The sequence below is a fragment of the Ailuropoda melanoleuca genome, chromosome 6 (genome assembly GCF_002007445.2).
Source record: "Ailuropoda melanoleuca isolate Jingjing chromosome 6, ASM200744v2, whole genome shotgun sequence".
Lineage (NCBI taxonomy): Eukaryota > Metazoa > Chordata > Mammalia > Carnivora > Ursidae > Ailuropoda > Ailuropoda melanoleuca.
Window position 1 is genome coordinate 97,175,791 of NC_048223.1, and position 12,620 is coordinate 97,188,410.

A 12,620-nucleotide genomic window follows, 5' to 3' on the forward strand; every position below is an offset into this window, starting at 1 on the left:
GAAAGCTCTAATGCCTTTTAAGATCTAGTCATACAGTGGTGTTTAGACCTGGCTACATATGTAAGTCACCCGGAAACTTTGGGAAACTAACAGTACCCCATCCCACACAGATGAAATCAAATCTCTGAGGGCAATGCATAAGCATTGCTGTTTTTACTCTTTTTAAGCTGCCCAGGTAACTCTAATACAGCCATGTTTGAGAATCCTGTGTGGGGCACTGACTCTCAAATATAGCTGCACATTGAAATCACTTGGGGCAGGATTCGAAAACACTGATTCTTTAATTCTGTTATGGGCTGAATTGTGGCACCCCCTCCCCCCATTCCTATATTGAAATCCTACCCCTAGTACTTCAGACTGTGACTATACTTGGAGATGGGTTCTTTAAAGAGATCAAATGAGATCATTAGGGTAGGCCTTGATCCTTATAAAAATAGGGGCCTTTATTAGAAGAGAACATTAGGATAGAGGTTCAGAGGTAAGACCATGTGAAGGAACCAGGAGGAAAAAAACTCTTGATTTCAGCTCAGGTCATGATCTCAGGGTCCTGGGATGAGCCCTGGGTGGGGCTCCATGCTCAGCAGGGAGTCTGCTTGAGGATTCTCTCTCTCTCCCCCCAGCCCTTCCTCCCACTCACGCATACTCTCTCTCTCTCTCTCCAGCTCTCTCTCTCTAAAATAAATAAATAAATCTTTAAAAAAGTCATTGTTGGGTTCAGGAACATTTATCGACCCCTGAGTGGGCACTGGAATTCAAACACAAATTATTTTCCTGTCACTCAGGACTAAAGAAATTGGAATTTTTGTGTAGGTAGGCAAGAGGCATTTTTAGAACACAGGATGTTACGGGACTATGATAGTTTAAAGGTGAATTTTCATGAGGTAAGATGTAAATCATGGACTATATGAGGGACTAATTTTCTTCTGAGCAGAGGAGAGGTTATTTTGTAACCATGTGACTGTGCATTCTTGAAACTTTGTAGAATCTGAACTGAGAAATAAGGAAGTACAGAGATGGTGACTCATTCCATCTTGTAACCCTTGACACCTGGGTCATTATTTTTTATCTACAAATAATATTTACTAGTTTGTCGAATTAGATTTAACTGATGAATTAAGATGAATACTAAGTATAGACTCATGTACCCCATTTGATTATTATAAATTTTTATTGCTATGGTTTAGAATAATGTTTTTATTACTTTTTTTTTTTTTTACATGTTCAGCTCTTCCCTAGAATTTAGAGCAATCACAGAGGCACAAGCTCTTTGAAGCCCATGACCCACACTCTGCCAGTGGAATTATTGTGTTTGGTTAAACAGTGAGCGTGTGTGTGTGTGTGTGTGTGTGTGTGTGTGATATTTTTAATTGATTTTTGAATGCCTTTAGGTGGGACACGCACTCAGTATGCATTCTCTTGTTCCCCACTACTTCCTGTTGTCTAATATCTATCAGTCATATTGGCCCCTAAAGGTTTCAGTGTGAGATCCATGCATCTAGATTTGAAATTTCAGGATTATAGTGCATAATATTATTTTGGCCTATTCTTTTTTTTTTTTTTAAGATTTTATTCATTTATTTCACAGAGGGAGAAGGAGAACAAGCAGGGAGAGGGGCAGAGGGGGAGGGAGAGGAAGAGGGCGAGGGAATCTCAAGTAGACTCCACACTCAGCACAGAGCCTGATGCGGGGCTGGACACAGGGCTTGATCCCATGACCCAGAGATCACGACGTGAGCCGAAACCAAGAGCCGAAACCGACTGAGCCACCTAGGCGCACCCCTATTTTAGCCTATTCTTACTCTCCATTTTAAGGGTAAGCTGTTTCCAGTAGATGACTTTTGGTTTTAGGTCAAAAGTACCATTTCAGTGGTCATTGCTTTTGGGTTGAATTGGTATCCCCTGTGCATTCTGCTAAACACTGGCTTTCTCTCTGTCTCTTCTTTCCCTTCCCTCCTAGTCAGCGTTTGTGGTGAATATTCTCACTTCCTACAATTTTCAATCCCCACATTCTCAATGATACATGGAAAAAAGCACAAACATGGAGGTCAGACAGATTTTGTTTTACTAATTTTTAAAACGGAAGTAACAATGCCTTTGAGATAATGTATATTTAGCACCCAGCATGGAAAAGGTGTGGTAAACTTAAGAAATATTCCCTCCTTTTTGGCAAATACTTTCAAGAACTTCTGTGAGGCTTCTTACACAGTCCTTCCACTTTTGACTCTCCTTTCCTATCTTGATTCTTGTCAGTTCATTCATTTATCCTTTTATTAATTCACTTATCCAACAAATATTAATTGGCTACTTGTTCTATATCAGCCACTGTGTCAGGGCCTGAGAAAAAGAAAATGATACCATCCCTGCCCTAGTTGAGCTTGTGGTCTGCTAGCAGAAAGCAGATATTAAAGAATCACACTAATTGATGTGAAGTTTTCAAATTCTATAATTTTAGTTGTAATTAGTGCCAAAGTATTAAGTGTTAGGACCTATCATAATAGCAGGATGTGGCCTTGTCAGGGAGATCATTGAAAACTTTTCCTGAAGGAATGATGACTTGAGATCTGAAGAAAATAGGTAATTCTGGTAGGGGGTGTGTGGAGTGGTTATAATTTCTAGCAGATGGAACAGCATGTGCAAAGCCCTGTGATCAAAGGGAGCACAGGCTTATTACTGGTCAGAGTTTCTTGCTTGCTTGCTTTCTCCCTCTTTCTTTCTTCCTTCCTTCTTCCTTTTCTTTCTTTCTCCTTGAATGCAGAGGGTCATTAACAACTTCCTCAGTTCTTAAAACATTATCATCATTTATTCATCCAAAGACGCTCAGTTGCATTTTTTATTTAGTACTATATTCAGTTTTGTTTCCTTTCAGCAATTCCTTTCTCTCTCTTCCACAGACAACTATTTTAACACATTTAACATTCTAAAAATTTATTGTGTTCTTGTAAAAAGGATACATTTCTGTTTTGTGTATAGGTATTTTTAATTTATGTAAATGACATTGTATTCTTTATTTTTCCACTTGACACTATTTTTTTTAAAGATTGTATTTATTTATTTGAGAGAGAAAGCACAAGCAGGAGGGAGGAGCAGGCAGCCTGGCACAGGGCTCAATCCCAGGACTCTGAGATCATGACCCGAGCCGGAGGCAGACGCTTAACCGCTTAACCAACTGAGCAACCCAGGTACCTGGACAGTATGTTAATTTATCCATCCAGGTTGCTCTGTGTATCTAATCTGTTGTTACAAATTGTCGCATTGTTCTCCATCATGGTTCATCTACCACTTATTATATATGCTCCTGCTAAACTGTCTCCAATTCCTTTCCACCTCAAACAACAACAATAACAACACTCACACACTTTAATGAGCATCCTCTAACATGTCTTCTTAGGCATCTATGAGAAAATTCATCTGAAGGGTATAACCAGGAATGGAATTGCTGGGTCATAGGTTACACATCCACTTGATTTGACTAAGTCATGCCGGCTGGGTGTCCAGAAAAGCTGTAGATCAGGGGTTTTCTGTTCTATGGTTACTTCATCCCTACTGATTTCTTATAGAGCATCCTGGATTCTTCTATTCTTTTTTCTCTTCTACCCCTTTTATCCTTCTCATACCCATTGTGAGCAAGCCACCAGGGTTCCAATCTCCCCTGGTAGCCTAGACACAGAACTAGTTGACCACATTCCCTACAGGAATTCACAACACACACATATCCTAAAGATAATCATATCTTCTAAAGGAGATTTCTGTTGTCTTTCCCTAAACATTTGAAGTACTGTAAGATTATCATTCAGCTCATAATGTATACACTTCTCAAAGGTCCCCTTTCAATTCACAAATATTTCTTAGGATTATCTAGTCGCTAAAGTGGACTGGAAATAGGTTGGACCAGAGAAATTTTTGACTTAGTCCCCCCCCCCCAAAAAAAAGAAAAAAAGAAAAAGGAATGTAAATGGCTAAGTAATATGGGAGAGGGGTGGGGTGAGGGACAGGTTCAGCTTCCATACGAGTCAAAGAAATTTGAAATAGTTAAGAATAGTTTAAAAATACCTAAAAAGTTCTTTTCTATATTATTTTCTATTATAAAATGGCTTCCTATTCTACTTCAGTAATAAAAATAAAGACATCACTGAAATATAAAGGGAAATATTTAATCTACTACAGGTCTGGCCCCAAACATTTCTAAAAATACTAACACTTGACAAATTTAGTCCTCTTTATGCCAAATTATATGGAAAAATTCTCATTTGATTATAGCAGTAGCAGCTATTTGCAGAAACTGTCACTGTTTTTTGCAAGTTTGTCAGTAGCTTTTTTTAAAAAAATATTTTATTTCTTTATGAGGGAGAGAGAGAGAGGAGGGGCAGAGGGAATCTCAAGCAGAATCTCAAGTGGAACTTCAAGCATACTGCCTGCTGATGCAGGACTTATCTCATGCCCCCGAGGTCATGACCCGAGCAGAAATGAGTCCCAACCGAGCCACCCAGGTACCCCTCAATAGATGCTCATAGATGCTTTTTCTTCCAAATGTAACTGAATGCCCTCTTGCAGCATAACAAATATTTACAAAACTCTTGTTTTGTCACCACTCATAGCTATGGCACGTATATGGAAATTATTTCAAGAGCATTCTTGTAGAGGTCACCATTGAATCAATTTTTAAAATTTCGTAAAAAGAAAGAGTATAAAAATTTTAAAAACCTCCGTTAGTCTTCTTTCATGTCTATCCTTTGTGGCCTTATCAAGCTAGACATGCAGTTTAATACATCATTGTAATTACGATACGTCATTGTATATCTCTACCTTTTATTTAATATTACTTTTTAAAATTTCTCCATATTTCTGCATTTTTATGAATTTAATCATCTGCCTATTTCACTGATATACTGGATTTTCCTACACTTCCTGTATTATTGACAATTTCACTAATTTTGTAAAAAGATTTTATTTATTTATTTGAGAAAAAGAGAGAGGGAGAGAGCACAGGCAGGGGGAGGGTTAGAGGGACAGGGAAAAGCAGGCTCTCTACTTAGCAGGGAGCCCAATGTGGGGCTCAGTCCCAGGACTCTGAGACCATGACCTGGGCCAAAGGCAGACACTTAACCAAATGAGCCACCCAGGTACCCTGACAATTTCAGTAAGTTTTAACTTTTAACTATTAAATATGTTGCTATAAGCATCTTTGTGTAGCTTTTATTTTATTCTTTTGAATGATTTCCTTATGACAGGTTCCCAGGAGTAGGATTACAGTGCCTCTTAATACTTTCTCCAAAAGATCAGTGTGCATTTCTAAAGCATTTCATCTGTCTCTTGGTTTGTAGCTGTCCCTCTGTGGCTTACCAAACAGCAGCCGCTTTGTGATTTTACTATCATTTATTTCCTGCACATATCTTATCCTGCTGAGTTCATCTGTAATACACATCCTTTCAATACTTGTTATCTAGCTATAATCTACAATCTTAGACATACTCACCCCCTCTTACCAGTTGAGGCTTTACCAGGCATGCATGGAATTTAAACCATTTGTGGACATTGAAGATGATTTCAGTACCAATCCAAGTCACATGGTCCGACAGAAGGTTGCTCATTCCCATTACTTTACAGAATTTTCTTTTGGATTTTGTTATCAAATTTATTCTGAGTCTTGTCAGCTGATTTTCTGATGGACATATTGACCACATTTTTGTTTAATCAGTTTATCATCAAACCTCATAAGTTTATCAAAGCTTTCAGATCAGTATATAGTGAGGATAACTTGTGGTTATTTTAGGTATCACTAGTGCCTATTCAAATAACACAAGTCATCTTTACGTTAAACATTTATCCATGGAAGATGAAATTGTATGCATTCAAGAGTGTAAATAGGAATCAGCTTCAGGCAGTTTCTGAATAATGGCCTTGAGGATCATAGATATGCTTAATCTATTGAGTTGGGAATTTCCTGGGTACTAAATATGTATTTTTTTAAAGATTTTATTTATTTATTTATTTATTTGAGAAAGAGAGTGTGTGTGCACGAGATGGGGGAGGGGTAGAAAGAGAGACAAACAGAATCCCCACTGAGCTGGGAGACCGACTTGGGGCTCAATCCCAGGACCCTGAGATCATGACCTGAGCTGAAGTCAGACGCTTAACTGACTGAGCCACCCAGGTACCCCTAGATGTGTATTTTTTTTTAAAGATTTTATTTATTTATTTGACAGAGAGAGACAGCGAGAGAGGGAACACAAAGAAGGAGAGTGTTAGAGGGAGAAGCAGGCTTCCCATGGAGCAGGGAGCCCGATGCGGGGCTTGATCCCAGGACCCTGGGATCATGACCTGAGCCAAAGGCAGACGCTTAACAGCTGAGCCACCCAGACACCCCTAGATATGTACTTTGATGGCAGTTTTATTCATCCATTTATTTGTTTATTCCTTTAATAAGTGTTTGTTGAAGAGCTACTGTGTCCTTGGCACTGTGCTAGTTATTATTGCCTCTTTAAGAAGGTGAACAAAACAGACATAATCTCCCTCCTCATACAGCTTGCAGTGTAGTGTGTGTGAGTGTGTGTGTGCGTGTGTGTATACAAATGCTAGTCCAAAATGCTATAAGATTGGAGCTGTGACAGTGGCTACAAAGAAAAAGGGTGCTTTGAAAGCATATAACTGGAGTATAATCAATTAGAGGGGAAGTCAGAGAAGAGTTCTCTGAAGAGGTTAACATTAAAACTGAGTCCTGAGGGCACCTGAGTGGCTCAGTCGGTTAAGCAGCCGACTCTTGATCTCAGGGTCATCAGTTCAGGCCCCATGTTGGGCTCCATGCTGGGCATGGAACCTACTTAAAAAATAATAAACAAAGTGAGTCCTGAAGAAAGAGTAGAAGTTAGCCCGGGTCAACAAGGTGGGGAAGAGCCCTCTAGGCAGGGGGACCAACATACATGAAGACCCTTAGGGAGAGGGGACTTTGCACATAATTTCAGAAACAGAGAAAAGGGTGATATGTTTGAAACCTGATGAGTGGGGAGAAGAGAAATGAGGCTGGAGAGACAGATAAAAGTTAGTTTAACAGGGGCGCCTGGGTGGCTCAGTCATTAAGTGTCTGCCTTCGGCTCAAGGCGTGATCCCAGGGTCCTGGGATCGAGCCCCATATCAGGCTCCTATGCTGGGAGCCTGCTTCTTCCTCTCCCACTCCCCCTGCTTGTGTTCCCTCTGTCGCTGGCTGTCTCTCTCTCTCTGTCAAATAAATAAATAAAATAAAATAAAATAAAATAAAATAAAATAAAATAAAATAAAATAAAATAAAATAAAAAAGTTAGTATAACAAAAATCCCAGATCATTATACAGAACATCCTAGATATATGAGGTTGCAGAAGGAGTTTTGTAGTAGCTGGGATAAAAAGAAGATCAATATGACTAAAGTCCAGGGATTTTGGGGAGAAAAGAGGGAGAGAAGGCTAGATAGGTACATTGACTATGAAGAGCTTCGTAGGTCATGAGAAAAGATTTTGTCTTTCGTCTTAAGAGAATAGGAAACCATTACATTTAGATGAAGGAAGAAGAACCCTCCCCAAGTGTACTCAGAAAAATGTAGCCAAAAATGTAGGAGAAAAAAATGGAGGCAATAGGGCAATGAAAACTGAAGAACGAATGTTTCTTTTGAAAGGTTGAAAGGTTAACATGATGATGACTAAAAAAGCAGGGCAGTGACATGATTGGATTTGTGTTCATAAAAAGTACTTTGGCAGCAGCCATCAAAAATTGTTTGGATGTTTCCCCCAAATGAATGTGGGGAGACCAGCTGGAGGTTAATTCTGTCACCCAGAAAAGATGATGGCAATTTAGTCTGGGTGGGTGGATATAGTGTGAAGTGAATAAATTTAAAAGATATTTACATTAGATCCTCAGACTTTATTCATATTATAGCTGAAAGTATGTAAGGATCTTTCAGCTATCCAATTTCAGAGGTTCTAATGTAAACCATGAGGACTATAGTTGACAACGCCATATTATATTTTTTAAAAGAACAATAAAAATATTTTATAATAAAAAATACAAGACATGTAGGAGGTAAGAAAGGCAGACTTTAGTAACTTCTTTGTGTATTATCTTTCTAGGGCTGTGATAACAAGTTACCAAAACTTAGGTGGCTTAAAACAACAGGAATTAATTCTGTCACAGTTCTGCAGATCAGAAATATGAAATCAAGGTGTTGGCAGGGTTGATTTCTTCTGAAGGCTCTGAGGGAGAATTCATTTCATACTTCTCTCCTAACTTATGGTAGCTGTTAGGAATTCTTTTTTTTTTTTAAGATTTATTTATTCATTTATGAGAGAGAGAGACAGAGAGAGAGAGAGAACATGCATGTGCACCGTGGGGAGGGGCAGAGCATGGAGCCTGATGCAGGACTTGATCCCATGATCCTGAGCTAAAATCAAAATCACTGAACCAACTGAACTGTCCAGGCGCCCCTGGCTGTAAGTAATTCTTAGTGTTCCTTGGCTGGTGGACATGTCACTCCAATCTCTGCCTCCATCTTCACATGGCCTTCTTACCCATGTCTCTATGTGCCTTTTCTTTCCCTGTCTTTTTAAAGGACACCCATCACACCTATTTATTAGCTTTATGAGGAGAGGGAGAAGTCTAATCCAGGACGATCTCATGTTAAGAGCCTTACCTTAATTACATCTGCAAAGATCCTTTCCTAAATGGTCACATTCACAGGTACTAGGGGTTAGACCTGGGCATATCTCTTGGGAGGACACAACTGAACCGACTGTACTTGGCTAAGGGGATAAGGAAGGGAGAAATATCAAGGATGACTCTTGGGTTATAGGTTTATACAACTAGATATACAACACTGTTGTTGAGTAAGATGTAGAAAATTGTAATAAGAATAGATTTAAAGGAGGCAATTATGAATTTAGACTTGTACATATTAGGTTTTAGGTGGTTTTGAGACCAGCAAGCAGAAATGTTGGGTAGACAGTTGGCATGTCAGATCTGGAGCGACTGAGTGGATGGTGGTGGTACATATTGAGATAGAAAACAATGGAAGAAAACCAGGAGAGACTCATTTTAGTCATGTTATGTTTATGATGCCTAGAAATATCTGCATGGGAATGTCATATATTTGGATTGTAATGTAGGAGCGGTAGGTTAAATTCTAGTCATCAGTTTATATAGGATCATCTAAATCATGAGAATTAATGAGATTGCCTGGAGTACAGAGGGTTGAATGAGAAGAGAAGAGGCTTCAGACTATTCTGTTAGGAAATTTCATTAAAGAGGGAAGAAATCCTGCCTTCCTAGGAAGAAACTGAGAAGAGGTGGCCAAAGAGGTAAGAGGAAAACCTAGAGACTATGGCAACAATAGAGTAATGGAAACTAAGGAAAAAGAGTGTTTCTTTTAAAAAGTTAAAAGCTAGAGAAAGGAGTGTTTCAACATGGAAGGAGTGATCAACAGTATGAATGCTGTTGAAAGATCAAGCAAGATCGTGACTGAAAACTTTCTATTGGATCAAGAATGAGAAACTCATTAATGAGAGTAAAGAATAGTGTACAGAAGCTAGAACAGAGTAAATGGGAGGTGAGGAAATGGAGGTATCTTTAAAACATTTTTTTTTTGGAAATGACCTTAAACTTAGAAAAAGTTGCAAACATAGGGGCACCTGGGTGGCTCAGTTAAGCATCTGCCTTCAGGTCAGTTCATGATCTCAGGGTCCTGGATTGAGCCCCCACATCGGGCTCCCTGCTTGGTGGGGAGTCTGCTTCACTGCTTCCACCTTCTCCCTTTGCCCCTCTCTCCTCTCTCTCTCTCTCTCTCTCTCTCTCTCTCTCTCTCTCTCGCTTACTCTGTCAAATAAGTGAAATCTTTTTTTTTTTAAGATTTTATTTATTTGACAGAGATAGAGACGGCCAGCGAGAGAGGGAACACAAGCAGGGGAGTGGGAGAGGAAGAAGCAGGCTCTCAGCAGAGGAGCCTGATGTGGGGCTCAATCCCATAACGCCGGGATCACGCCCTGAGCCGAAGGCAGACGCTTAAACCGCTGTGCCACCCAGGCGCCCCAAATNGAAAACTTAAAAAAAAAAAAAAAAAAAAAAAAGGTGCAGGGGCGCCTGGGTGGCTTAGTCGTTAAGCGGCTGCCTTCAGCTCAGGTCATGATCCCAGAACGTCATGATCCCAGTGTTCTGGGATCCAGCTGAGCTGCATAGGGCTTCCGGCTCAGTGGCAAGCCTGCTTCTCCCTCTCTCACTCCCCCTGCTTGTGTTCCCTCTCTCGCTGCCTCTCTCTCTGTCAAATAAATAAATAAAAAATTTTTTTAAAAAGGTGCAAACATAAACATAGCATGAAGATACTCATGTCTTTTCCAGATTTCTTTACTGCTAACATTTTATCCCATTTCACTTTGTCATGAGCTGTGTGTATGTGTACGTGTGTATGCATGAATAAGTTTTTTTCTGAATCGTTTGAGGGTAAATTACATATATCGTGGCCCTTATCCTAGATACTCCACAGTATATTTCCTAAGAATAAAAATATTTTCTTATAGAACTGATACAGCAATTATAAATTATAAAATATCAATTATGATTATAACTGTCAATATTTACATTGACACCTTTATTTAACCCACTGTACATATGAAAGTTGTGTTCGTTGATGCAGTAGTGTCCTTTGTAGACTGTTTTCTTTTTCTCTACTGACTACAAAATCAAGTTTAGGGGCAGGTATTACATATAATTGTCATTTTGCTTTAATCTTCTTTCATCTCAACTATGTCCACAGCCTTTCTATGTCTTTCATGATACTGTATTTTTTTTGGAAGAATAAGAATCCCCCATTTCATTTTTTAAATAGAATTTTCTTCATTTTGAATTTGATGATTTTTGTGTGATTAGGTTGAGCTTATCCATCCTCAGCCACACTGTGTCCTTTTCACGTATCACATCTACGTGTGCACAATGTGTAAACAGCTTTTTAAAGGAGCTTCCTTGCTGAGGGAAGCAGAGAGATAAGGTTGTAGCTATAAGCCAGTATTTCTCAACGTTGGTTTTAAATTAGAATTACTTGAATAGCTTTTAATACCAGTGTAAGTTTCCTCTTCCAGAGATATTGACTTAATTGGTTTGGGGTGGTGCCCAGACATAAGCATTTTTAAAACTTCCTAAATGTTACTAATGCGCAGGTGAGTTTGAGAAACGTTGCTCTAAGAGTATGTGGGTGGTGATAGTGGTGATTGAACATGATAGAAGTTAAATCATGTTTGAAAGCTTTTTGGAAATCCAGTACATAAGAAAAAAGTTGAGGATTAAAGAAAGATATGAAGAGTTTTGAGGCCTTTTGTTTGAGGCCTTTTTACTCTCCTTGAGTACAATTGTAGCAAAATAATATTATGGGATAATGGGGCCATATTTACTGTTCAATAATGAGGGGAGGATCATACGGGTAGAATATGAAAAACTGTATGTATTTTGAGAATTTCTGTGAAAGTCAAATTTTCTTAGAAAATGTAAGAATCCAAAGTATACTCATAGTTTTCCATATTTTAACTGTTAGTTAATATTTTATAACAGAGATTAATAATATCCTTTCTCAGAGGAACCCTCTTACACTGTTGGTGGGAAAGCAAGCCGCTACAGCCACTCTAGAAAACAGTATGGAGGTTCCTCGAAAAGTTGAAAATAGAGGTAGCCTACGACCCAGCAATTGCACTACTAAGTATTTACCCCAAAGATACAAATGTAGTAACCTGAAGGGGCACCTGCACCCCAGTGTTTACAGCAGCAATGTCCACAATAGCCAAACTATGGAAAGAGCCCAGATGTCCATCCACAGGTGAATGGATAAAGATGTGGTAAATATACCCAATGGAATATTACTCAGCCATCAAAAAAAAAGAAATCTTGCCATTTGCAATGACTTAGCATACTAAGTAAAATAAGTCAATCAGAGAAAGACGATTATCATAAGATTTCACTCATGTGGAAATTAAGAAACAAAACAGGATCGTAGGGGAAGGGAGGGAAAAATAAAACAAGACAAAATCAGAGAGGGAGACAAACCATAAGAGACTCTTAATCATAGGAAACAAAGTGAGGGTTGCTGGAAGGCAAGGGGTGGGGGGACGGAGTAACTGGGTGATGGACATTAAGGAGGGCATGTGATGTAATGAGCACTGGATGTTATATAAGACTGATGAATCAGGGGCTCCTGGGTGGCTCAGTCAGTTAAACATCTGCCCAGGTCATGATCTCAGGATCCTGGGATCGAATTCTGTATCTGACTCCCTGCTCAGTGGGCAGTCTGTTTCTCCCTTCCCCTCTGCTGCTCCCCCTACTTGTGCTCTCTCTCTCTCTCTCAAATAAATAAATAAAACTTAAAAAAAAAAAAAAAGACTGACGGATCACTGAACTCTACCTCTGAAACTAATAATACACTATGTGTTAGTTAATTGAATTTAAATGTAAAAAATTTAAAAAAAGAATATCCTTTCTCCTGATAATAGTTTCACGTGACTTAGGAATGTGCCAGTATATTTTATTTATGCCTACAGTTGTAGTAATATAATATGGTATCAAAAGTTTTTAATGTTGAGGCACCTGGCTGGCTCAGTTGGAAGAGCACATGACTCTTGATCTT